This window comes from Lemur catta, chromosome 1 (assembly GCF_020740605.2).
Source record: "Lemur catta isolate mLemCat1 chromosome 1, mLemCat1.pri, whole genome shotgun sequence".
Classification (NCBI taxonomy): Eukaryota; Metazoa; Chordata; class Mammalia; order Primates; family Lemuridae; genus Lemur; species Lemur catta.
This window is the reverse complement of record NC_059128.1, coordinates 47,597,991-47,625,347: the sequence shown is the minus strand read 5'-3', so window position 1 is coordinate 47,625,347 and position 27,357 is coordinate 47,597,991. Positions and strand designations below refer to the sequence as shown.

General features: G+C 34.0%; 1 long non-coding RNA gene across 2 annotated transcripts; it reads left to right on the top strand.

The window, feature by feature from the left end:
* Positions 1-27,357, top strand: LOC123649689. Of its 2 annotated transcripts, XR_006739108.1 has the most exons (5): positions 1-281; positions 9,070-9,124; positions 19,887-20,052; positions 23,877-23,937; positions 27,262-27,274. It is a non-coding gene; the product is annotated as an uncharacterized LOC123649689 (long non-coding RNA). The 2 variants fall into 2 exon arrangements; XR_006739110.1 differs by lacking the exon at positions 23,877-23,937 and having other exon boundaries at positions 27,262-27,357.

Below are 27,357 nucleotides of genomic sequence, written 5' to 3'. Positions count from 1 at the left end.
CTGGGTGCCCAGTCAGGCCTCTGCCTGGGCGCAGGAGCCGCCGTCTCTCTGCCGGCCGTCTTGGGCTGGAAGCCTTTGCCTTAAGCTTTCCCTTAAGTATAGAATACGTATTTTCCTAGAGTTTTAGAAAAAGAGTCCCTCCAGTTATTCGATAAAGTCTGTTTTCAGTTTAGCTAAATAATTCCTTTTCCAGAGCTTGTATCTCCCTGTCGGCGTTTGTAGATCGTGCTGTTTCTTGAGGAGGACGTGGCCACCTTCCCCGGATAAAGTGATTTCTTGGCGTAAGTGCTCTGATAAGGCTCAGGAAGAGATGAAAGTAGAGAGAGGAATAAAGAGACGATATCTGTTGTATATATTGCTTGATAATTGTTTTATAAACGAAACTCTTTTTTCTCTTTACTTGGCCTAATGGAATGATTTTATTGTCAAAGCGGTATCTACAGAATTGAAATACAAACAGATTTTTTTAAACTTAAGATTACTTGCATTATAAGCTGCTGAAGCTATATTAAAGTGTAACTATGCTTTAGTAATCTTTCACATCTTACCGTAAGTTTCATCTTTTTTCCTTCTGATATTACATTTTGTAATATCAGTGTATTGAAAGAGGAAGAAGAAAGAGAAATTATGAATAGTCTACAAAACCTACTTGCATTGTCTAGCTTTTTTAATTTTTAGGGGGTTGTTATTTCATAGATCATAACATCATGGAACAAAGTCCCTCCAATATGAATATATTCTGCTAATGCTTTCTCTTTAACAGAGAAAAATAAGCTGTTAGAAAACCAGTCCTGTCCTTAAAATGAGTGGAGTTTTACGAAATACTCAGAATAGAAAAATGAAAACTCCCAATGTAGAGAAGTTTCCCACTTTAGATGGAACTTTTCTTATGTCTCCTTCCTTCCTTCCTTCATTTCTTCTTTCCTCTTTTTCTCAAATAGTTCCTGTTTATGGAACCGTATCTCCATATTCATATTCCAGAATATGGAGATAAAGCAGCAAGTACTATGATGCCTTCATGAGCTTAAGTCTAGGAGACAATTTAGATACTACTCAAATAATATCTCATCATATTATAAAGTGTAAAATGTACCAAAAAGGAAAGGCAAAGTAACCCCCGAGACCCTGGTATGAAGCCAGGAATGAGACCCTGATCTAGCCTGAGGAGTGAACAGGGAAGACTTTATCAGGAAAGAGTTTTCATTTAGTGACTATGGCACGCAGGGCCTGGTATATGCAAAGGCTTTGGACCAAGCAGGAACATGAAACATTTAAAAAAACTAAAGTAAGACTAATGTGACTGTGAGTGAGAGGGTGAGTGGCTTAATGTGAGCCCAGAGAGGGTGTATATGTGAGAGGGGCCTTGCATATCACACAGGGCCCATTTTACCTAGTTAGGGATCCTAGTCTTTAATGCAAGGCCATTGAAGAGCTTTATACAAGTTTTATCACTCTAATTATAGTATGGTGAATAGAATGGGCCAAAAAATATGTTGGGAGATCAAAAAGGAAGGTTTTGCAAATACTGCAGAAAAGATATGATAACTTGAACATGTATATAGTTTACTTTATAAACATATGTATCTTTTTAATTACTACTACATGCCCAGAATCTATGATAGTGACTAGGAGAAAGGAGTCTGTGAGGTGAAAGAAAGATGTCCCATCAGAGTTCATATGCCATCACATACTCACTTCCACCTGGAAGTAGACTTTCACCTGTCTAGGGCTGCCAAAACCCTGTTATTCTCTGACCAGCAGAAGCTGTGTTACTATCAGGGCCTGCCTGCATAAGCTTCTTTTATTAATCCAAAGGTTGAGAGTAATCCTTGTTTGCCTGGAACTGTACCAGTCTTGCAAAACCCTGTAGTACCAGGCAAAACAGGAGAGTTGGTCAACCTACCACACTCATGCATGAGGCCCGTGTCAGTTGCAGGTTAGACTAGGAAGGTGAGAAGAGAAGAGGGAGGACTAAACTGTGATCCTCTGTACTCCTTTCCCTTTCCCTGCAAATACTATAGGAGAGCCTATGGAAAATGCATGAACCACACCATTCAATTTAAATGTTGACAGTATTCTCAATCAATTCCAAAATTTTGATTGTTCCCTACCTTCCTACCCTTGCCATCTACAATGTGCATCATGCTTAAGCAAACCTTGCACAAAAAGTGTAAAATTTGTCTGCTTTGAAATGTATAGCTAAGGGAGACACTAGTATCATGTAAAATAGAGATGGCTTAAAGACCGAGTAGAATGTGTAAGTGGAGGTAAGGAATAAGGTAAGAATAAGGTAGGGCAATTACATAAGACCATTAAGATCTTTGAGGACAGTACTACGTCTGTTTGGTTCCCTGTTTTTGGTAAGTTATGTAACCCATAGCACAGTGAGTACATATACTACTGAGATGTACTGATGTGTTGATAAATATTTAACAACCTGATCATTGTGGGGGCCAGGAATGGGGAGGAGAAAGCCCTGATTTATAGTGTTTACTGACTTATTTGGTGGAAGTACTCCCTCCATCATCAGTTTCAACCACTAAAGTGATGTTACTAAACACAAAGATGAGGAGGGATGCACACAATCAACTTCTGTGAGCCAGTGTTAGCCAGCTCCAGCATTCTAACATTTGGCTCTGCCTACTGAAGAAAAATAGAAAAGACAAACTTGGATAACTCTGATAATGCATGCCCTGGAATAATAAATTTTGGGATGGGTGGGAAGAGATTATTTTTCTAGGAGACTTTACAAAGCGGACATGCATATTTACTTAGACTTGATTCAGCTTTGACTGTGAAAGGGTCTTTCCTTCATAGTTTCTTTTTCCTGTTCCACATCCCTTATGTAAGAGGCCTGCACTATTCTGTACTTATTGATTAGCTATGCAGCAAGGCAACCTTTAGGTACTTGAAATTAACACTAAACAGTGTTAGAAATACAATCAAATTCCCAGTATGCTTTGCTTTCATGCAACGTCTGGAAAAGTACAGTCCCGTGTATTAGTTCAAGGCAGAATCTTCTTTCTCTTTCACTATCACATTTCAAATGTTTCACAAAGAGCTAAATTTGACTTTGTTCACAGGGAAGAATATGTACTGGAGTCTAATATGTTGAGTGACACACACCATGATGGCTGTCTCCTGCTGCAGAAGTGTTGATCATTCAGTCATTTTGTATCATGCCATCACTTGTTGTTTGACAATATACCCTGATTCAGAGATCATGTTCCCGCTCAGGCTCTCAATGAAGTGTGAAGGCTCCACTGATGACTAACAGTCTTTTTCATCTTCCCTTCTTAGTAACTTCACATTGGGGCTGTAATCTCAATTTTTTTGAGAGCCCAGGTGAGTAGTTCGACTGTCTACGTACAGTATTCCTAGGGTTGAGTAGCAAATGTAAAAGAGCCATAGTTATGGCTGGCCTTTTCTTTAAAGTCAGCCAGTTATGCCTATTTTCATGGATAATGGGTGGTCATGCTGCCTGTCCTTCATGATCTTGATTCACAATAGTTCCTTATCTATTTGACAAGAAAATGTGCATACAGAAATATTGTCAGAAAATTTTAACTGTTTAGTCCCACGGGCCTAATGCATTTTCTGTTTTGACTGGTATTTTCTATATTATTATTATTCTTCCTTTGGGAATCTTTTTTAATTTTTGATATAGGAACTGAGTTTGTATACTTACTTTTGTGCTTTGATAGTACAGAATGAGTTCCCCCTAAATGAGTGATGTGATTTTTTTTACATTGTTTCAGAAAGTTAGTGTAAAGGATTAAATCAGGGAGAGGTAGCACACAATATACTCATTAGAATTTGATTGTTTTTCCTGTGTAAATTTTTAATTTATTTGTTTAGTTTTTTCATACTTATATAAAACTTATAAGCCATTATTTAGTTTTATATGGTAATTGATAAGTAGTTTTATGATTACAAATATTTAAATATTGCTATAATAAAAATTTGATATGATATAATATATAATAAAAAATATTTGAATCAGTGCAAGAATCCACATCTATGTTTGAAAGCCTTTTCTCTAAAATGGGCTTAGTCCACTCTGCAAATTTGAGAAACACATCTGAGAGTAGGGTGCTGTGTAAGAAATTTGCCTCCCACATATTGAATGCATGGGCTTTGTATCCTATAGATCCAGTTTCCTTTCTATTCATTTAAGGGGCATATCGATGGGAGCAGTTATTATTTATCTACTGCCCAGCTTCTTGCCAGCAGTTTTGGTTTACAAGGTTTATGGAAATTCACGAAACAAATATTTAGTTAAATATTGAGATTATTTAATCATTTATATCACAGCATCCAATTGTATTTCGGGTTAAACACATCTTGTACCTTTAATGGTTGACCCCTTTACCCACTAAACAGAATTTTTTCTTTTAGAAAGTGAGCAGTCAACTTTAGTAATAAGATTTATGGGTCCTTTAATTATGAAACCACCAATTCCAATTTATAAAGCAATGACTTTGGAAGGCTTTCTAAAAAGCTTTGCCTCACTTATTGTTATGAACTGAATGTTTGTATGGTCTCAAAATTTGTACGTTGAAATCCTAACCCCCAAGGTGATGGTATTAGGAGGTGGGGCCTTTATGAGATGACAATAATTAATCATAAAGCTGGAGCCCTCATGAATGGGATTAGTACCATTATAAAGAGACCCCAGAGAGGTCTCTAGCCCTCTTTCTAGCACATGAGGACACAGCAAAAATTCAGCAGTCTGCAACTGGAAGAGAGCTCTCACCAGAACCCAACTTAGACCACTTTGATCTAGGACTGCCAGTGTGCAAAACTATGAGAAATTAACTTCTGTTGTTTATAAGCCACTCTGTCTATGATACTTAATATAGCTGCCCAAACTGACTAAGACACCAGTCAAATTTTTGCAAACATTCACAGTTTGATTTTTCGCCTTTAGTAGCAAATATAAAGGAATAGATCAAAGAAGGATAAAAAGAATAAAGTAGGTTTGGTTGAATACACTATAAGGTGCCATATTATTTTGTTCAAAGGAAGTTTAAAGGCATTCAGGAGGAAGACATACCCTAAAGTCTTACTTATTTCATCATTTTACCTAAAAGCTACTTTGTATCTTTTGGATTGAGGCAGATTAACTATTTTTGCAAGCATTTTAATTTATAAAACTTGTGTCTTAACAAGTTTATTTGAGTAGGTCATTTTAACATAATTGTCACGTTTTTCTGGAAATTTAGTAAATTTTGAGGATCACTGTGTTAGGTTTTACCATAATACCACAATATTATCTTGTGTATATAAAATAAGAGTAGAACTAGGGTCAGGGATAATGTATATTTCTTTAAACTGTAAAAATATTTTTCCATACATTACTTGACTCTCCAAAAATAATTATCTTGGAAGCCATACAAAAATAACTTGATTTTCAAAGTAAAGAAGTAATATTCAGAAACATCAAGTGACTCACCTAAAAACAAAATTCATAAGTGGTGGATCTTGAAAAACTCAGCTCATTTGTGAACTATTCTCCTTCAGAATTCACCATTGGAGGACAACAAAAATGTAGCAGACTATCAATTGGCATTTGAAAGTTAAGTTGGGACAAACATATATTGTGAATCAATTATGCTGGTCCTCTTTAAGAAAAAGAAAACAAATTATCAATACAAAATTAGGTACAAAAAATATTTATTTAGAATTAGAAAAGAAAAGAAATTGTATATTATAAATAACTAATAGCACTTCACAAATACTTTAAAAAATAAATTTTTATTGATTGCATCATCCATCTTTATAATCGTTCTTCCTTATACTTTCTGGTTCCATATTCTTTGATTTCCTCTCCATTTGACCATTAATTTGTAACATTTTTATGAAAAGAAAGAAAGCTTAATTTAATATTTCCTTTAGTAAGATTGATTGAAATTTGTGTTGATAGCATATGAAAGTTTCTTTCAGCCTCATAATTCAACATCATTAATGTCATTTGTATCCTTTGAATTATTGTCAGACTGAGAAAACCTTTTCCCTTTCATATGTGAACTATAATGTTTCAAAGAATTTCAAGTTTCCATGGGCAATCATGACTCAAATATTAATGGACAATCCTCATTAACCAGTTTACAGTTGATATTCTCCTTGTAATAGTGTTGGGTGGGTTGGAAATCACTCATACCACTTACACTCATAGAGCTGATTGTGTGCATCTCTTCCTGACTTTTTAGTTCAGTGACATCACATTAGTAGGCTGAACTGGTAATGGTGGGAGTATTTACAGCATTGGGAAAAAAACTACAAATCAGGTCTTTTTCCTCCCCCAGGAGAGTCACTTATTAAACATGTACCAGTACACCACTCACTGTTAATACCTTCTCTTGAGTTATATGCTTCCTTTATTGGTGTCATTATTTCATGTCAGGTCAGCCAGAAATTCAAGTCTTATTCTAATGAGTTCAAACAAGTCATTATTCTTCATTAATTGGATTATAAAACAATCTAAGAGCCCATTAATAACTTCAATTAAAATGTTTGCTTAATTAGAGCCATTGATATGCTCTAAAATTTGTTTTGTCAACAATTTAGTTCTTAATTATAAAATACTTCCTATTGATATTATTCATCTTTATTGCATTTGTTTTATAGTCCATTAGTTTTTGCCAATTTTTCTCTCAGTTATTTAATAAATAAATATGAAATTACAGCCAAATGAGAAGTCTATATATTTCAGCTGTTTCAAGTGAAATGTTCCAAGATGTCTTTTTAAATTGCGGTAAAAATGGTCTATTTCAATGTTCTTCAATTATTTAAATAAGCATTTACCTCTCTGGCCATATATCTTTGTGTCGTAATGCTGATGAGTGCTGGATGAGTCTGCACAGGGGGTAGTCAAGAATACTCTCGGAATTGATTCCAAGCCCTGACACACTAGCAGTGCCTCATCCATATACATTGATGTGACAATAAACCACATAAACACACCCTATTAAACCAAAACTAAATGTATGCTTGAATAATGTCCCTTTAGGTAGAACCCAGAACTACCAAGACCACTCCAATGCTGCCTGCTTTCAGGGAAAAATGTAGAGGAAGGGAAGTTAGAGTGCAAAAGTGACGGCAAATTTTATAAAAACAATGTGTGAACTCAATGCTAGGGCCCATCCCAGGGCCTTAGAAGGGACTTATGTAAGTGAAGGTCCCTGAATCTGAGGCTTCATCAATGTTTTTAGAGTTAATTCCAGTTCTAACAGGTGGTACTGTTCTCTGTTTTTTAATACCCCTTTTCATTTTTGCCTCCCTAAATGGTGGTCTTTTCTCATTTACTTTTTCTAGTCCCAATGTCTTCAAAATCTCCTAACAATATTTATACCATAACTGCCCTAAAATCCTTTACTGACACTCAAATGTAGAGTATAATTTTCAACTAAAATTTTTCATTCTCAAGGTGTCCAAGGTAAAGACTTTACAATAAAATAAATGAGTAATAATTCAATTTCAAGTGACCAAGAATGGAAAAGAATATTTTGGTGCATGGAACTATACAGCTTCTTCTAAAATCATAGTTTACATTTTAATTGGTTGAAGGAATAAACGTATTCAATACATATTGGTTTATAATTAAAAAAAAATCTGAATACTTACCAAATTTCTTATAATAAAATAGATTCTATAGGTTGTTATCAACGATTTGAACTTTAGAATCAAATAAAATGCTAGAAGAAAAGGTACATGAAGTTATTTATGTTCTTGAAATGGGAAAGGCATGTTGAAGTGGGACACAAAGAACAGAAACTGCAAAGGAAAATTTGTGTTTTAATAAAATATTTAAACATCTGCAAGATTAAAGAAATAATATATATATCTATATGTAGACACACACATGCATACATATCTTAGTCACACTCTCTTGACATTCTTTAGACAATATTTTCCCAACATTACCTTGGATTTGATCTTTGCCTAGAAGCTATTACTGAATTTGAAAATGGTTTGCCATTTGGATAATCTGGGAATGATAATCAGTTTTATTTTAAAATCAGTAAATTTTGGCTCTTTTATATTTAACCATCTGTTTATTAGCTAATCTCACTGTTCATTTTATACAGGCAAATAGAAGAAGCCAGGTGGCACTTCCAACAATCTTTGCCTGAAATCCCTTTAGTCAAATATCCAGTTCATGAAGCGTATTTTCTATGCTTTCACAGGCAACAGTATTACTAAACTTTCTGCTGGGACATAACAATGGATTTCTTTTCTCTAACTTCCAATAACATTTTTCTCATGTTTTGTTGGGTACCCACCAAAAGCCTTGTTAAGTCCCCTTCAGGATTCCATCAATAATTTCAAAGTACTTTCAGCATTTTTCCGCTGCTGAGTCTCAAAGCCAATGCCTTATGTTTAAAGTTTGGTTACATAGCATCCAACCTCTAGTATCCAAATCTGTGCCAATAATCTCAAACTATGTAATTCCAAACTCAGTGGCATAAAACAATAGTGCTTGACTAATATTATCACTAAGGTTTCTGAGAGTTGATTAGGCTCAGCTAGGACGTCCTTGCTCAAGGTTTTTTCATGCAGTTTTAGTCAGATGGTGGCTGAAAACAACTTGAAGGCTTCTTACACACATAGGTGTAATTGCTTCTGGCTGTTGACTGAGGTCTCACCTGAAGCTGTTGGTCAGATTTTCTACTCTTAACCTCTCCGTGTGCCCTGAGCTTCCTTGAAGCATTGTTTCTGTGTTTCAAGAGCTGGCATCCCAAGAGAGGGAACCAGGCAGGTCCTATACTGCCTTTTGTGACCTAGCCTTAGAGGGCTTGCAGTGCTACTGCCACCACATAAGATTTGTTAAAAGTTAGTCACGGAAGAGACTTTGGGAATCATGGAGAAAAGACTACAAAAATCTGGTTCTCCATAAAGGCAATGGGAACAAAATTGTCAAAATCAGCTTTCTTAGAACTCTGGAAATTAACATAAGACCGTCAACAGTCCAAGGAACATTTCTTCTAGAGAAATTGTTCTTTCTTATTAAGAACACTGAGTTTTGTAGTGGTTTAACTTGCCCTGTTCCCATTTCCTTCTCCCCAGATTTGTGGTCCCTGTGAAAACTGGAAGGCAAGCAACTAAAAGAGAGAGTGACTGGGTAAGGAGTTTCTCCAAAAGCTTCATCTTCAGAAAATTGTCACTATTTGACTTGTGTGTGACTTCCTGGTAAAACCTCATACATAGGGCTGTTGTTATTTGATCTAAATCAGAGCTAACTGGGAAAAGCTCTGTTACTAAGGTCTTTGTTGGAAACAGTTAATCAATTGCAGTTGTTTCATTGCAACTGCCTGAGCTGGACGTACCCATTGGAAAAAAACAAGAGGCTGGCAAAACAAAAACAGACAAACAAAAACTTAAAAGAAAGATCTTGAAAATGAGATGACCATAGGGAGCTTTGAAGAGCTTACACATAATCTTGGGCATCTAGAAGACCACTCACATAAAGGGCTGTGTACATGCTCAAGAATTTCCTGAGAAGGTTCTTGCCTTTGGCTGGACTTGAGCCCCTACGCAACAAGATGTGAAGCCTATGACAGAATGTGAATTGCTGTAGTATTTAAGGAATGCTTCAATATACACAGAAAGCCCTTCAGCCAAGAATAGAAGACAAATTGATTTAAAGTAATTAAGAAAATTTCTGTCCAATCATTCTAATCACTGGCAGACCACTAAGCTAACTAAATAAGTCTTTAATGGGCACATACAACAGGAAATAAAAACTTGAAAGAATTATTCCAAGAATCTCAGTAGTAAAATAAACAATAGCAGCAGCAACAACAGTAACAAATAGTGATAACAACAAATGAGGAGACACATATCTGATTTCCAGAGATGCCATGTGATATTTAAAAGGTCCAATTTTCAACAAAAAAATTATGGAGACTCATAGAAACAGGCAAGTTTTGTCCATAGATGGGGGGTAAAAATCAGTGCCATCCTTGAAAAAGTCCAGATGTTGGTCTTAATGGACAAAGGCTGCAAATTGGTTATTATAAATACCTTCAAACACTAAAAGAAAAAAATTTCTAAAGAACTAAAGGAAAGAATGAGAAGCATGTCTTACCAAATAGAGAGTTCTGATAAAAAGATCCAAGTTATAAAAATAACCAAATGGAAATAATAGAGGTAAAATTATGATAACTGAAATGAAAATTCCTTAGAGGGGCTATAAGTCAATAGCATATTTGACTTTTCAGAAGAAACAGAAATCTTGAAAATGGATCAATTGAGATTATCAAGTCTGGTCATCAGAAAGAAGAAAAGAGCAAAGTAAAATGAGCAGACTCTTAGAGACTTGCGGAACACCATATGTATACGAATATATGCATAACGGTAGTCTAAAAAGTAGAGGGAGAGAAAGGGACAAATTCCTAGAAAGACATAAACTACCAAAAGGAACTTGAAGAAAAAATCTAAACAGACCTATAACAAGTGAAAAGATATTATTATTAATTAAATTGAATTAGTAATCTATAAACTTCTTATAAAGTTTAAACCTAGATAGTGAATTTTACCAATTATTCAAAGAAGACTTAATACCAATCCTGCACAAATTATTCCAAAAAAATAAAGATGGTAAGGAATTTAAAGGCATGAATTTATTATTATTATTTAAGATTTCTTAGTAACCTCTGGTTCTGTGGTCTTGCCATTTTCTTTAAATGCTCATTTCCTTTGAAGATTTTTTTCTGAATTTATCTACATGGGTTGAGCAGGTTTGTACATATATACTATGGCCTAAAAACTTGTCAGCCTACACAAAGAAGATTGATCCCACCTTGATTTTCATTACCTGAGGATCGAAGCTGGTGGGTGACTGGAGAGAGAGTGATTTATAAACACCAGTATCAACTCTGTGTATTTTTTGAAAAGGAGGGGTTGTTTGTAATTTTATTTAAATTCTTCTTTTCAACAGTTGGAAATATTACACTGTCTAAATCACTGAATCTGTACTTTTTTTTATAGCTGGTGTTCTTTGATGCTTTGATGGCTCTTGATGGCTTTAAGAAGTTGTGGGGTTTTTGTTTTTGTAGATAAATTATAGATTAAGATGTGATCAAAAGTTTTATTAAATTTGTACTTCAGCACATGAAAAAAAAAGTAGAGGATGTAGAAACAACCAACTCATTAGCCACTATTACCTTGATACCAAAATCAGACAGAAATCACAAGAATAAAAACTACAGTCCAATATTCTTTATCAATATAAATATAAAATCCTCAACAAAACCTTAGCAACCAAATCCAGGATCATGTAACAGTGATTATATACCTAACTGATTAGGATTTGTCCCAAAAACGTAAGATTGCTTTAATTTAATACAACACATGATATTAGTAAAAGACAGAAAACACTTGATTATCCCAGCAGACAGAAAAAAAGCATCTAACAAAATCCAACGTGGGCCGGGTGCGGTGGCTCACGCCTGTAATCCTAGCACTCTGAGAGGCCGAGGTGGGTGGATCGCTCGAGGTCAGGAGTTCGAGAACAGCCTGAGCAAGAACAAGACCCCGTCTCTACTAAAAATAGAAAGAAATTATCTGGCCAACTAAAAATATATATATAGAAAAAATTAGCCAGGCATGGTGGCACATGCCTGTAGTCCCAGCTACTCGGGAGGCTGAGGCAGTAGGATCACTTAAGCTCAGGAGTTTGAGGTTGCTGTGAGCTAGGCTGATGCCACGGCACTCACTCTAGCCCGGGCAACAGAGCGAGACTCTGTCTCAAAAAAAAAAAAAAAAATCCAACGTGCTTTCATAATAAAAACTTTAAACAAACCAGGAATCAAAGGGAAATTTCTGAACCTGATAAAGGGATTTTTGAAAGCCTACAGCTAACATCATACCTTATGAGGAAAGAATGAACAATTTCCTAAGATCAGGAACAAGACAAGCATATTTTTTTTCACACTTCTTCTCAACATTGTTGTAGAGATTTTAGCCAGAGCAATGGGGCAAAAATAAAATACAATAAATTAAATTAAATAAAGGCATCCAGATCAGAAGGGAAGAAGTAAAATTATCTTTATTTGCAGATATCATCTTCTATACATAAAATCCTAAGGAATCCGAAAAAGAAAACAATAGAACTAATACACACAGTTACTAAAGTTGCACAAGATAAATATATAAAAATCATTGTGGCAATGAACAATCCAAAAAGTAGGAAAACAGTTATATTACATTAACCATTCCATAACATTAAAAAATAAAATAGGAATAAATTTAACAAAAAATTTTCAAGGCTGAAAATTACAAAAATTGGTAAAAGAAATTAAAGATCAAAATAAGCAGAAAGATACCCATGTTCATGAATTGGAATGCTTAATATTGTTAAGATGGCAGTACTCCCCCAAAATGATCTAAAATTTCAATGCAGACTCTATCAAAACCATTGCTGCCCCTTTTTGTAAAATTGTTAAGCTGATCATAAAATCCATAGGAACATGCAAGGGATCCAGAATAGTCATTAAAGTCTTTAAAAAGATAAAGTTGGGAGGACTCAGTTCTCGATTTCATAATTTATTAAAAAGTTACAGTAATCATGACAATGCAGTACAAACATAAGTATAAACATACATATTAATTGAATATAATTGAGAGATCTCAAATATGCCCTTACATTTATGGACAACTTATTTTTGACAGAAGTGTCAAGACAACAGGAGAAAGAACAGTCTTTTCAAAAAATGGTTCTGAAACAACAGCTACACACATGCAAAAGACCTGAACTTCATACCACACAAAAAATCACTCAAAATAGATCATAGCCCTAAATATAATAACCAAAAATATCAAACTCTTAGAAGAAAACAGTAATAAAACTTTATGACTTGTTTTATACAACAGCAAAAGCACAAGTGACAAAGGGAAAAACAAATTGGACTTCATCAATTTAAAAATCTTGTATGTTTCAAAGGACACTTTCATCAAAGTGAAAAGACAACCCATAGAATGGGAGATTCTAGATGCATGCAGTGCACGTGTGCATTTGTGTGTATATGTATATATTGATCAGCATATCCTAGCTAAATTCATGTGTAGATTCAACTATAATTTGGCTCAAAAATTTTTTTGAAAGACCTAAACCAAATGACAGTATGAATTGGAAGTGTTTCAAAATGTACCTTAGAAAAGTTCTAGCAATTGCTTGTATGCGGGCTGAAACAATATAAAAGATGTACAAAGAATCTTTATTAATAGCATATCATAGTAGGAGCTGGACTGACTACTCTGCCTCTCTTTTCCACATTGATATATTTATTACAAATAAAATACATATATTTAACAAAAGAAAAAAAGTATTTTGGAGAACTTTGATAGATGTATATTTTGTCCAAGCTCAATTTTTCTTAAAATTAAACATTAACATCTCTGTTTTCTTTATTTTTAAGTAACAAAATGCAGATAGAATTTAATCTAAGAACAATCCTTCAGAGAAGTATGAAATGTTAAATAAATTATTGATGATTAATTTAGGTTATGAAATTGTACTCTAAAGCATCTCTAATTCTCTTACTGATTTTGAAAAAATGAAATTCCAACAAAGCATTTCAGAACTTGTTTTTCTTTTTTTATAATAAAACATCATTATCAGAAGTTATAACTAATATTTTATGTGCTAAATATCACAGCATTTATGTATTATACAAATTATTTTCATAGGTGATATATCAATTTAATTATTAAATTGTTATAAAACAGTTAATTAGCTCCTTCATGTGAATAATATAAATATTTAGTTAAAATTTATAAAGACAAGGATATTATGGCATATTAAGTTTTAATTCTCATCATTGATCCAGTGTTGCAGTCCTAACTCATCTTTACAGTATGGTGGACATAGTTTCATCCTCCTGGAAAATTAGTTATAGAAAGGATTTCACTGTCTAGCACATCAAGATTCACATATTCTCTCCTAATTATAACAGTGGCAGTTTCTCACCCAATCAATGGCACAGTGAATCAGGACTATTTCTTGAGTACAGTTGCATAGATCTGTCAGCCCTAAACTTGTTAAATTTCAGTGTTCTGAATAGTATTTCTTTTTCTATTTCTTAAGTAAACTCTTCGGTTTTAATTAAGATTTAAACTAAGGTAAAACTTAGGCTGTGACTTTCATGCCTTTTACCAGAGTTACCTGTCCAACAGGCAGAATAACTTTCAAATTTTTGAAAGAACAAAGGACCAAGGCTACTAAATTAATATTGTAGACATGTCCTTAATCTTATTTTCGTAACATTTTAGACATGTCCTTAATCTTATTTTCGTAACATCTGTTTGCAAATATTTTTTCATTTCAATTGATCCTATCTGAATGACATTAAAATAAGTAAAAAAATTATATAGAATTAAAAGGATCTGATCAATTAATTAACAAAGACATTGAATACCAAATGCCCAATTCTCCTCTATTCCAAACGTGCAGGAGGACATAATGAGGAGGAATAGATGTGGGGAAATCTAATTTGGGAGATAAGATGTGTGCATATTAATAGATGACTAAAAAATTCCAGACATTATGATAATCACAATATAATTGGTGTACACACTTACAGACATAAAAATTGGAGGAAAGTAATAGTTCCTTAAGGTTAGATGAAGAAAAATGCCTTATGGAAGAAGTTTGAATCTACATCCAAACACTATCCTCCTTTGCTTCATCTGACATACTTCTGATATCTGACAGAAAACTTGTTTTTTAATCTCTGTATTTCCACAAAGTCTCTGCTCCTCTTTTTCTGTTCTGTCCCAGTACCTTACAACCTGCTGGAAAGGATACCATCCTATTTTACAGTAGGGGTGCTTAGACATAAATCTTCATAGCCATCATTAGTGAGGCACAAAGACTGGATTCTCAACATATTTAATAATGAATGATTGTTCAGGCACACATATATACTCACTGTTATCCATGTGGTTTCTGGGACCTCAGATTGGAGACGTTAACAAGACCTAGCAGCTTTGATAGGAAGAAAACTAAAGTCAGCTTTTCTTGTAGTTTATGTGCTCCCAGAGAGCAAATATATGTCTTTTATGAGTCTTTTCTATAGTTTTTGGAACTGCCATAGCTAGATAAATATTACTTTCTGTGTTTGACATTTTTGAAGGTCTGCAGACCATGCTAATATGTTTCTACTTTAACACCTTGCCTCTTTTGTTTATTTATACATAATAGCCATACATATTTTGTGGGTATCTGTGATATTTTGATACATGTATATAATTTGGATATCCATCACTTCATTTATCTTTTTTTGTGTTGGGAACATTAATACTTCTAGCTATTTTGAAGTATACAATAAATTATTGTTAATTGTAATCCTACTGTGCTATCAAAAACTGGAACTTATAACTTATATCTAACTGTATTTTTGTACTCATTAAACAGCTTCTCTATGTCCCCTGCTCCCTTCCCAGCCTCTGATAACCACCAACCTCTACATCCATGACATCAACTTTTTAGCTCCCACATATGAGTGAGAGAACATGAAATATTTGTCTTTCTGTGCCTGGCTTATTTTACTTAACATAATGACCACCAATTCCATCTATGTTGCTGCCAATTACAGGGTTTCATTTTTTATGGCTGAAAAATATTCCATGGTGTTTATGTATCACATTTTCTTTATTCATATCCACTGATGTGCACTTAGGTTGATTCCATATCCTGGCAATTGTGAATAATCAGTATATCACCTCTTGATGGAGAATTGTAAATTATTTCTACTTGTTCCCTTTAGTCCTGCCTGACATACCTTATGTTTTCAAGAGGTTTGGCATCGCTCTCAAGTCTTTCTGAGGAGGAATAGATTCGATAAATAGTCACACTAAATTGTTATCTGATCATAAATTCCACATACCTGTTGTTTCCCGCACTTACAAATTATCTTATTATTATCTTCTAATTTTATTTCTTTCTCTTGGCAAACTATTAGCAAAGATTGAATCTTTTATTACAACGGTGTGATCTTTTTCATGGCACCACACATAGTTATATTTATTATTTTGTCATATCAGTGGGTTATGAACTCATAGTGATCTTAATTATCATTATTAGTAACTACTAAATATATCCTACATACACTAATCAGGTGTGGAAGGAGTAATTTATGCTTAATTTGAGATTAACAAAGCTCTACTTATTGTTTAAGCTTATGTCACTCAGTTTAGTTGGAAGGGATAAGGAAATAATGTTGCCTCAACTTAGTGCTGGGAACATAAGAAATATGTCATAGATTTAAAAATAAATCAGGATAAATTTCATTTTTAACTGTTAGTGGGATAAGTTTTGCTGATTGTGGAGATTCAACTGGGCATTTGGGAAGTAGAAGAGCACCAGGCTCACACCAGGCAAGAGAAAAAGGAAAGACACAAACCAGATCTAAGATGCTCGGTCGTTAGCAGGCAGCTTCTAAGGTAATTGGTAAGAAAGTAGTTAAGTAAAGACAGAGTATAAAGAGACCTTAATCCAGACAGATAGAGGCCTGTTTAAGGGCAAGAGAAATAATATGGTTTGAAGAACTTATTAAAGAACTGTGATACAGAGCAGGTTCAAAATGGGAGATTTGATCTTTTAATACTACTCTAAAAATTGTGCTTAATAAATTATCATATTTTCCATTTAAATGAAATACAAAAAGAGGCAAAACTCACCTATTGTTTAGAAGTCAGGATAATGGCTACCGTTGTCAAGGGGCAGTTAGTGACTGGGAGGAGTCATAGGGGTACTTTTGGTGGCCAGTAATACTCTATGTTTTGATCTGGGTGTGCTTACAGGGGTGTGTTTAGTTAGTGAGAAATTTATTTTTACATTTAGTAGGTGTGTACTTTTTATGTGAATATTATACTTCAGCGTTATAAATATAAAATATAAACATCATATTTATATTATAATATTGTAAACAACAAAAGTTTTTTAAAGTAAAAAATGAGTAGATTTAAAAGGAAAATCACCTCTGCAGTGCATCTGCCTTAAGCGGATGGTTTTATAGGTATTTCTCAAGCCCTGAGAGATGAGCCATGCTGCAGAATGGCTTCTGCACTAGCTGACTAGGTCACAAATGGTTCCTCTCAGCTCTCCTCGTCCCTCCCTTTATACTACATATCATGTTAGTATTCTCAGCTCCTAGTTAAATATTAATATGCAGAGAGCTTCATCATTGTGTGTTAGGCTGGGGTGGATAAAAAAATACAATAATGATTTGATACTTCCCTACTCAGGATACTGAGGGAGGATATCCTCAAATACTGGGTCATCTTTCTCAAAGCATATCTGGCTAGCAGTATACATTTGCAACCTTATATGGGCCAGAGAGTGATGGTGTTTTACCTCCAGATTGAGGTGGTTATTTTTAACCATGGACACCCTGAGAGGTTAAGCTGGGTCTCAGCAGCTACATTCTATCACCAAGATCTGGGTTTTGTTAGTGTTCCCTCCCCACCAGCTCTTGTTCTTTACAGTACAGTGTTGCTTTCACTGACCCTGTCTTCCAAGTGCCATTATTTCAGGAGTAAGGTCCTTATTTCCCATTATCTTATTCCTTCATGTCAGATAAGACATTTTGTGATAGTTAATTATATGTGCCAGTTTCATTAGAGCGTGGAATGCTGAGATACTTGGTCAAATATTATTCTAGGTGTGTCTGTGTTTTCAAATAAGATTAATATTTGAGTTGATAGAGTGGATTATCCTCCCTAATGTGGGCATCCCTTATCAGTCAGTTGAAGGCCTAAATAGAACAAAAAGACTGATTCTCCAAAGAGAAGGAGGGACCTCCTCTTGCTTGAGCTGGGTCATCAGTCTTTTCCTGCTGTCAGACTAGAACCGAAACATTGGCTCATTTTGAGTCCTGAGCCTACTGGCTTTTGGACTGGAACTTCCACCGTCAGCTCTCCTGGGTCTCCAGCTTGCCAGCTGTAGATCTTGGGACTTCTCAGTCTTCATGAATGTGTGAGCCAATTCTTTATATTAAATATCTCTCTCCCTCTGCTTTCTCTCTCTCTCTTTCCTTTCTGTCTTCAGAGAAGGGGGATATATATCCTGTTGGTTGTGTTTCTCTGGAGAACCCTGACATGGTCTAGATGATTTAATAACTACAGTCTCAACCACTATAACTGATGTCTGTAGAGGGATACAAGTTTATGATAGCCAAACAAAACAAAACAAAATCAAAATACTATCCTGGTCAGATTGTAGTGATCACTATTGACTATTTCCTATCCATGATACCATTCTCCTTAAAACACAACTTTCTGAGCTATTTTACAAGGGGAATATTATAAAAACAATAATATATTTAATAGAGAAAAATCTCCCATGAACAGGTATTTATGTCTTTTGTTTCAACCAAGTTTAGATTATCACAAACAGAATTTTAGGAAGCAAATACCTTTCTCAATGCATGTGCTGGTGAACGAGGGAGAACTTGGTTTTTCTGGCATACCACAGACAAGTGTTCAGCCATCCCCATTAAAGGAAGATGGTGTGACAAGAGAAGTGACCAATTTAAGAAAGCTCCCTTTTTAGTCAGAACCAAGAGTGGGGTCAGGAAAGGACTCTGCAAGGCTATTTTGACCTCACTAGCAGGGACAATGAGACTTAATGGTAATAGTTATCTATTTCTGATAAAGAAGTACTTCCACCCTGGTGTGGGCAGTATTTATTCTGTCATTTGGCTGTCTTAGAGAGAGAAGGGCTTCAAAGAGTTCTTATTCAGGAGAAAGAGAAGTCAATGTAAAATTTCAACTTATACTGAAAAGGCTTCAAATACCAAACCTAGAGAACTAGAAAGAAAAAAAATTGGAAAGATAGGAGAATCACCTATTTGATCTAAGTTATATAATGTAACCTTAATTTTGAATTTAAAGCTTATATTATACAGAGAATGTGTTAGCTGACTGAAATTAATTCACATACATAGGGAGTGGTACATCTCCTTGTGGGGTTCTGAAATTTTTTAAACACATATTTGTTTACTGAAATCAGTGCTTTAAAAAGCTAACTCCCTGGCTATAGTGCCTCGTCCAGATAAAAAAGGCAGTGAAGAGCCACAAATAGAACCTAACCAACCTTTGAGGACAACTAACCAAGTCTACTTAATTTTGGTGATATTAAATGTTACACCAGTTTAATAGAATTTATGACTTTTTAAATGAATGTTAGTCAAATAATTTTACAGAAAACCTTCTTAGTATCTTAGGATAGATTGTATTCTACAACTCAGAGTAATAAAATTGTTTCTTGGGTGGACAACATAATTATTAAAACACATCCTCAGCTAAACATAGTGTTACAATATTTTTTCCTTAATTCAGAGGCTTTCTAGCTAGAAATGCCAAGAAAACAGATTCTATTCATAATATCTCAATGCTTTTAAAGCCTTAGGATAGTGTTAGACTTTAAAATTTTTAAAGTGGATAATTTATCGCTTAGGCGCTATTTATAAACATCCCAGTGAAAGAAGGGCACATTATCACACTGGCAAGTTAGAAATGTTTCTGTATCCCACTCATGAATAAAATCTTTTTTTTTCATGAATAAAATCTTAAAGCAAAATTTTGCTCAATGGGTAGGAAAACAGTCTGTCTTCACTGAGTTTTAAATGTATGCAATTATAAAAAGCATTCTTGTTTACAATACATATGACTAAAAACAGCAAATGCGTTTTGGTGATCATCTAGCTGTGGATGACATCTAAGGCTTATCTGCTGGGCCAGCTTCAGCAACATGGGGGAAGCCTGGGTACCTTAAATTAAAAGTTTTGGATTCATCAAAAAAGATCAACTGGCAAGATCAGTTAGCCTTGGAAAAGTCAAGATAGAGAAAGTGTGACAGCATTTTTTTCTTTTCATTACAGATAAAGAAATTCAGTGTCAAAGGTGTCTATAGCATTAAGTTCTTTGAATTTTCAGAGAACTCGATCAATGAAGAAACCAGATTTATTTGGGGTTTTCACAGAAGTTAAACCTAACATCCTACTACTAACGTTGTGTGGCAAAGGAAGGCAACTGGCCCTTCATTGGGTGAGTAGTATAATTTAAAAGAAAAAAACAAAGCTTACAAAGATTGAAAAAGCAGCAATGGAAGAGATGTAAAGAAGCAGGTATTTAATAATTGTATTGGAGGGAGGAATATAAAATGGTACAATAGGGTGGATAATCAAAAAATATTAGCCCAAGTTTATAATGTAAACTCTTTGACTCCACTACTGTACTTCTAATGTTTTATTATAAAGAAATGATAAATAATTTGGTGTGCTATTAATAGCAAATCTATGAAAAATTGAAATGTTCTACAGCAGGAAATAGAAAACAAATAATATAGCAATATATTGTTATAAAGCTAGTTTATTAATAAGAATGATAAAGTTATGTTAAAAAGGATAAGGCTGCACGGACATGAAAACTATTGAGTTTGATTAAAAATTATAAAACAAGGTAAGAAAAATTTGGAGTATTCTATCTGTATAGTGGGTGCTATAGATGGCCCCCTTTTCCATGAACACTCTCCATCTGATTTCTCCAAATGCCTGAGAGCTTTGTCTGGCCTCAGAAATATGCATGGCAGGCCTGAAGTACTAGGAAGTTAACACCCTGGAGAGTAGCCCTCAGCCAATAATAGGTGGGAATTTGTGAATAAATACTCCAGGTTCCTCTCCCACTGGGTGGGACAACTCAGAGCCATGTTCTCTACACTTTCCCAGGGGTTTTCAGCAGGACTGAGCCTGAGTCTCTCACAGTGATAACTTATCCATTAATGCCCCCCAATGGGCTTTCTTCTCATCTGCATGCTCTTCTGCTATGCATGCTTCTGAGTTCACTTCCCATATAAAATTATTTGCTTTCCAGTCCTCACTCAGGGTCTGCTTAAGGGGAAATCCAGCCTAAGGCAATATTTTTGTTTGTATTATATATGTGTGTGTATGTGTATGTGTGTGCAGTATGAGGCTATTGGAATATAAATAAAAATGTTAACAGGGCTTTTCTGTGCAATAGAATTAGAAATGATATTTATAATTTTCTATGTTATATTTTAATACTATTCAACACAAGAAAGATTTGTGGACCAGAAAAGCAGTACACTATGTTTCCTGGGTATGTTGAGTCCTAGGCTGAGGAAAGATATACTCCAGATGGGAGAAGGAAGATGTTTGAAATTCATCTATGGCCTTCCTGGGTAGGTTTGCCCATTCTGTTCTGGAACTTGAGCTCCGCAGGATATGGGCTAAAGGTAGAGTCTCTCAGTGGGCCTGCAGTGAGGAACTGGAGCAGGCAAAAGTAAAGGAAATGAGGTGGATCTGTCATAAAAACAAGAGAAATTCAAGCCTCCTGGCTTTCCCATAGCATATCAATTTAGCACACAATAGGAATGATTTACTAATTTATTTTCTGGCTAGAAGACCCTTTCTGTCATCTTGACTGCTGTTTTTCATAATTGCTTTTAAAAACGACTATGCAATTCTAAAACAACTGAAGTCTATTAAAATAACATACATATCAATGTCATCATACCGTGGCAAGGTATTAGTGTAGCATAAGTTCACATGAAGAAATATCGGCAATGAATATATACAAATTTTTAGGAATAGAACTACAGATTATTCAGACAACCTCCATTAATTTTCTTGATGTTGAAAGACAATGATTTATTACCATAGCTCTATACAAATTATGTATTGGTATAATTCTTTATTTACTCCCTTTAAAGTTGGCATGTTTTTATTATAAAAATTAGACATCTTGCTCAGAATTTGATTTTTGCTCATTAAATCAATGAACTAAAGATAAATAAAAACCATATATTCCAATTGTGACTAATGTCACGGATTGGTAATTTTACCTTATTAAGCATTAATTTCCTGTTTATTCCATTTAACTCTAAATAAAATAAAAACATGGCAGGGTTTTTTATTAACTAAAAGTATAAATCGTATTCTACTCTAAAACTAAGAAATAGCAGGAAAACATAGGTTAGTGGTGAGCCACAGACTTCCTAATCAAATCTGTAAACCATGTACACATTATGTCAACTAGACAGTGTTTGAACATTTATGTAGAAAAATATAACAAAAAACATTTTGGTATTTTGATTATGGAACAAAAAAATATTAACTGCAAAATAAAATTTTGTCATTCTGATATTTGCACTTCTCTATTTGGTCAAGGGAAATTTAAAGTATCTACATGACTACTCTGGGACAAAATTGTGTTTAAGAAACATGAGTCATTAAAAAATGCTTTGGAATTTTCTGTTATGTGAAGATTCACATTATTTCCTGACACTTCAAATCATATTCAAAAAGATGTAGTCTAAACTTTAACACCAAACAAGTTGATATTAAGAATAAACTCAATTGAAGTACATCATGTTTCAAGAAAGTGAAAATATAAAATACAGTTCAGGGATGTCCTTGCATGTAATAGAACTTAAACTGGGATTATTATTAAGAATAAATTATTACAGTGTAAATATAAGATTTAACTTACTGGTTTATATGTGAAATCTGATCTGGCATTCCACTAATGGCAAAAAAGCTGAAAAATATATATATAAATATAGGCTAGAGAGAATTTTTTAATATAGAACATTTTTATATAGTCAAAGTTCTTTCAAGCTAATATTCGGAAGAAATTTTGAATATTTTATTTTAGCAGAACTCGAAAACTAAAATGCTTAAAGCAAGGTAGAAAGATGCTATTGAATTGATATACTCAATATCAGTTTTTCTCAATATGTACTGATTAAAATGCTCTTAGATTAAGTTTATAAAGCATAAAGATAAAGCTTAGCTTGGAGAAATATTAATTGTCCATCAAATATGTTTATTTAAGTATGCATGGTAGAACCCTGTTGATGAATAACTTGGCATGGTCTCCTTATCTATGTTGTTAACTGAGAGTTGCATTCAATTAGAAGTCAAATACTAAATTAAAATTTTTTCTTGGTACTAAAAATGTATTTTCAAGCCCAAATGAATAAACTGATTTTTGTATGTTTCATGCACATCAATAATATTTTAACAGTCCAGAGTTCTTTACCTTTTGTCCTCCTCTTTATATCTGTGCTACTCTTTTTTTTTTTTTTTTTTTTGAGACAGAGTGCCACTTTGTTGCCCTGGCTAGAGTGAGTGCCGTGGCATCAGCCTAGCTCACAGCAACCTCAAACTCCTGGGCTTAAGCGATCCTACTGCCTTAGCCTCCCAAGTAGCTGGGACTACAGGCATGCGCCACCATGCCCGGCTAATTTTTTCTATGTATATTTTTAGTTGTCCAGACAATTTTTATTTATATTTTTAGTAGAGACGGGGTCTTGCTCAGGCTGGTCTCGAACTCCTGACCTTGAGCTATCCACCTGCCTCGGCCTTCCAGAGTGCTAGGATTACAGGCGTGAGCCACCGTGCCCGGCCTATGCTACTATTAATTTTAATAGTAAATGATAAAAATAAGAAAAATTCAGTGAATGTAATATGTTACTTTAAAATGCATCTTTTGCCTCATAAATGAACCTAGAATTTTTTTTAAGCTTGGTATATTAACTTTTCACTTTAATTTTTTATTGATATAAGATAGTAGTGCATATTTATGGGGTACATGTGCTATTTTGATATATGCATACAATGTGTAATGATAAAATCAGAGTAATTGCAATATCCATCACCTCAAACATTTATTATTTCTTTATGTTGGAAATATTCCAAATATTCTCTTCTAGCTATTTTGAAATATACAATAAATTCTTGTTAACTGTATTCATCTTACTGTGCTATAAAAAAATACAACTATTCCTTCCATCTAACTATAGTTTTGTACCTATTAACCAACCTCTCTTTATCTCCCATCCTTCCCAGCCTCTGGTAACCACCATTCTACTTACTATCTCCAGGACATCAATTCTTTTAGCTCCCACATGTAAGTAGGAACATGCAATATTTGTCTTTTTGTGCCTGGCTTATTTCACTTAACATAATAACCTCAGATTCCCTCCATATTGCTTCACATGACAGGATTTTACTCTTTTTTATTGCTGTACAATATTCTGTTGTATATATATACCACTTTTTTATCCATTTATAGAGTCGTGAATGCTTAGGTTGATTTCATATCTTGGCTATTGTGAACAGTGTTGCAATAAACATGGGAGTGCAGATATCTCTTTAATATACTGATTTCTTTTCCTTTGGTATAGACAATAGTAGAATTCCTGGATCATGTGTTCGTTCTATTTTTAGTTTTTTTAAGGGACTTTTATACTGTTTTCCATAGTGGCTGTGCTAATTTATACTTCTACCAATAGTGTGAGTGTTGCCCTTTCTCCACATCCTTACTATCATCTGTTATTTTTTGTCTTTTTTACAACAGTCATTTGTAGTGGGGTAAGACGATTTCTCATTTTGGTTTTCATTTGCATTTTCCTGATGTTTAGTGATGTTGAGCATTTTTTCCAATACCTATTGGCTATTTGTATGTCTTCTTTTGAGAAATATCTATTCAGAGCTTTTGCCAATTTTTAATCAGATTAGTTGTGTTTTTCCTATTGAGTTGTTTGAGTTCTTTATATATTCTGGTTATTAATACCTCATCAGATGGATGATTTGCATGTATTTTCTCTCATTCTGTAGGATATCTCATTTTGTTGATCATGTCCTTTGCTATACAGAAGCTTTCTAGCTGGCTGTAATTCCATTTGTCTATTTTTGCTTTAGTTGCCTTTGCTTTTGAGGTCTTTCTCAAAAAATCTTTGCCCAGAACAATGTCCTGGAGCATATCCCCAATGTTTTCTTCTAGTAGTTTCATATTTTCATATCTTACATTTAATTCTTTAATCCATTTTGATTTGACTTTTGTATATGGTTAGATACAGGAATCTAGTTTCATTCTTCTACAAATGGCTATCCAGTTTTCCCAGCACTATTTATTGAAAAGACTGTCCTTTCCCCAGTGTATGTTCTTGACACCTTTGTGAAAATGAATTGGCTGTACATGGAGAATTTGTTTCTGGATTCTCTATTCTGTTCCACTTGGTCTAGGTTTTTATGCCAGTACTATCCTGCTTTTGTTACTATGCCTTGTAATATATTTTGACACCAGGTAGTGAGATGCCTCCAGCTTTATTCTTTTTCCTAAGGATTACTTTAACGATTCAGAGCCTTACATGGTTCCACATACATTTTAAGATTGTTTTCTCTATTTCTGTGAGGAATGTCACTGGTATTTTGATGGGGATTGCAATAAAACTGTAAATTGCTTTAGGTTGTATTGTTATTCTTACAATATTAATTTTTCCATTCTATGAACATGAGATGTCTTTCCATTTTTTGATGTCCTCTTCAATTTTTTTAATCAACGTTTTATAGTTTTCTTTGTAGAGATCTTTCACTTCTTGGGTTAAATTTATTCCTATAGATTTTTTTTTGTAGTTATTGTAAATAGGATTGCTTTCTTGATTTCGTTTTCAGATTGTTTGCTGTTGGCATGGAAGTACTACTGATTTTTGTATGTTGACTTTATATCTGGAAATTTTACTGAATTCTTTTATCAGTTCTAACAATTTTTTTGTGTAGATTTTAGGTTTTTCTAAATATAAGATCATGTTGTCTGAAAACAATGACAATTTCACTTTTTTCTTTTCAATGTAGATGCCCTTTCTTTCTTTCTTTTGTCTAATTGCTCTGCCTAGGACTTATAGTACTATATTGAATGAAAGTGATGAAAGTGGTCATCCTTGTCTTATTCCAGATCTCAGAGGAAAAGCATTCAATTTTTTTCTACTTGGTATGATATTAGCTGTGGATTTATCATATATAGCCTTAATCTTGTTGAGGTATCTTCCTTCAGTTTGTTGAAGAGTTTTTATCATGAAGGGATGTTGAATTTTATCAAATGCTCTTTTGAGCTTCTATTGAAATGATCATATGGTCTTTGCCCTTATTTCTATTAATTTGATGTATCATGTTTATTCATTTCCATATGTTGAATGATACTTACATCCCTGGGATAAATCCCACTTGATCATGGTGAATGAATTTTTTAATGTGTTGCTGAACTCAGTTTGCTAGTATTTTGTTGAGGATCTTTGCCTCTAGCTTCATCAGGGATATTGGCCTGTAGTTTTCTTTTTTTATTGTGTCTTTGTCTGGTTTTGATATCAGGGTAATATTGGCCTTGTTCAGTTTTTTTGAAGAGTCTGGGTAGAATTGGTGTTAGTTCTTCTTTAAATGTTTGGTAGAATTCAACAGGTAAACCATCAGGTAAAGGGCTTTTCTTCGATGAGAGACTTTAATGCTGCTTTAATCTCATTACTCATTATTGTTCTGTTCAGGTTTTCTGTTTCTTCATGGTTCAATCTTAGCAGGTTGTATGTTTCCAGAAATTTATCCATTTCTTCTGAGTTTTCTAATTTTTAGCATATAGTCATTCATAAAATTCCATAATGATCTTCCATAGTTCTGTGGTATCAATTGTAATGTCGCCTTTTTCACTTCTAATTGTATTTGGGTTTTTTCTCTTTTTTATTAGTCTAGCAAAAGTTTTATAGATTTTGTTTATTTTCAAAAACAACTTTTTGTTTTGTTGATATTTTTTATTTTTGTCTCAATATTATTTATTTATGTGATAATTTTTATTATTTCTTTCCTTCTATTTTATCCACTGTAAGCATTGCTATTTCTGCTATTTTTGGTTTCCATGTGCATGGAATATCTGTTTCCATCCCTTAACTTTATGTCTTATATTATAGGAGAATTGAGTTTCTTGTAGGCAATGTATAGTTTGGTATCTTTTTTTTATTGATTCAGCCACTCTATGTCTTTTGATTGGAGAATTTGGTCCATTTGCATCCAGTGTTATTATTGATAGATAAAAACTTACCCTGTTGTTACTTGTTTCATGGTTTATTGTAACTTCCTCTTTTCTTCCTTTTTACTGTCTTCTTTTGTGGTTAAGTGATTTTCCCTGGTAGTATGTATGGTAGTGTGTTTTAATTCTTCTGTATGATTTTTAGCGTATCTTCTATAAGTTTGTGCTTTGTGTTTACCACGAGGCTTGCAAAAAACATCTTATGGTTATATCAAGTTGTTTTAAATTAATGACAACTTAACTTTGATCACAAAGGAAAGAAGGAAACAAGTAAAAAGAAAACTAAAACAAACAAACAAAAAATACTACATTTTAACTCTGTCCCCTCCCACATTTTGACTCATTTATATTAGAGGTCACGTATCTTTGTCTCTCCAGGGTCTGTCTCTGGTGACTTATGTAGTCCATTTGCTGAGGTCATATTTCCCTGATCTTGATGCTTTTGGATATTCATCAGTGTCTGGGCATTGAAGA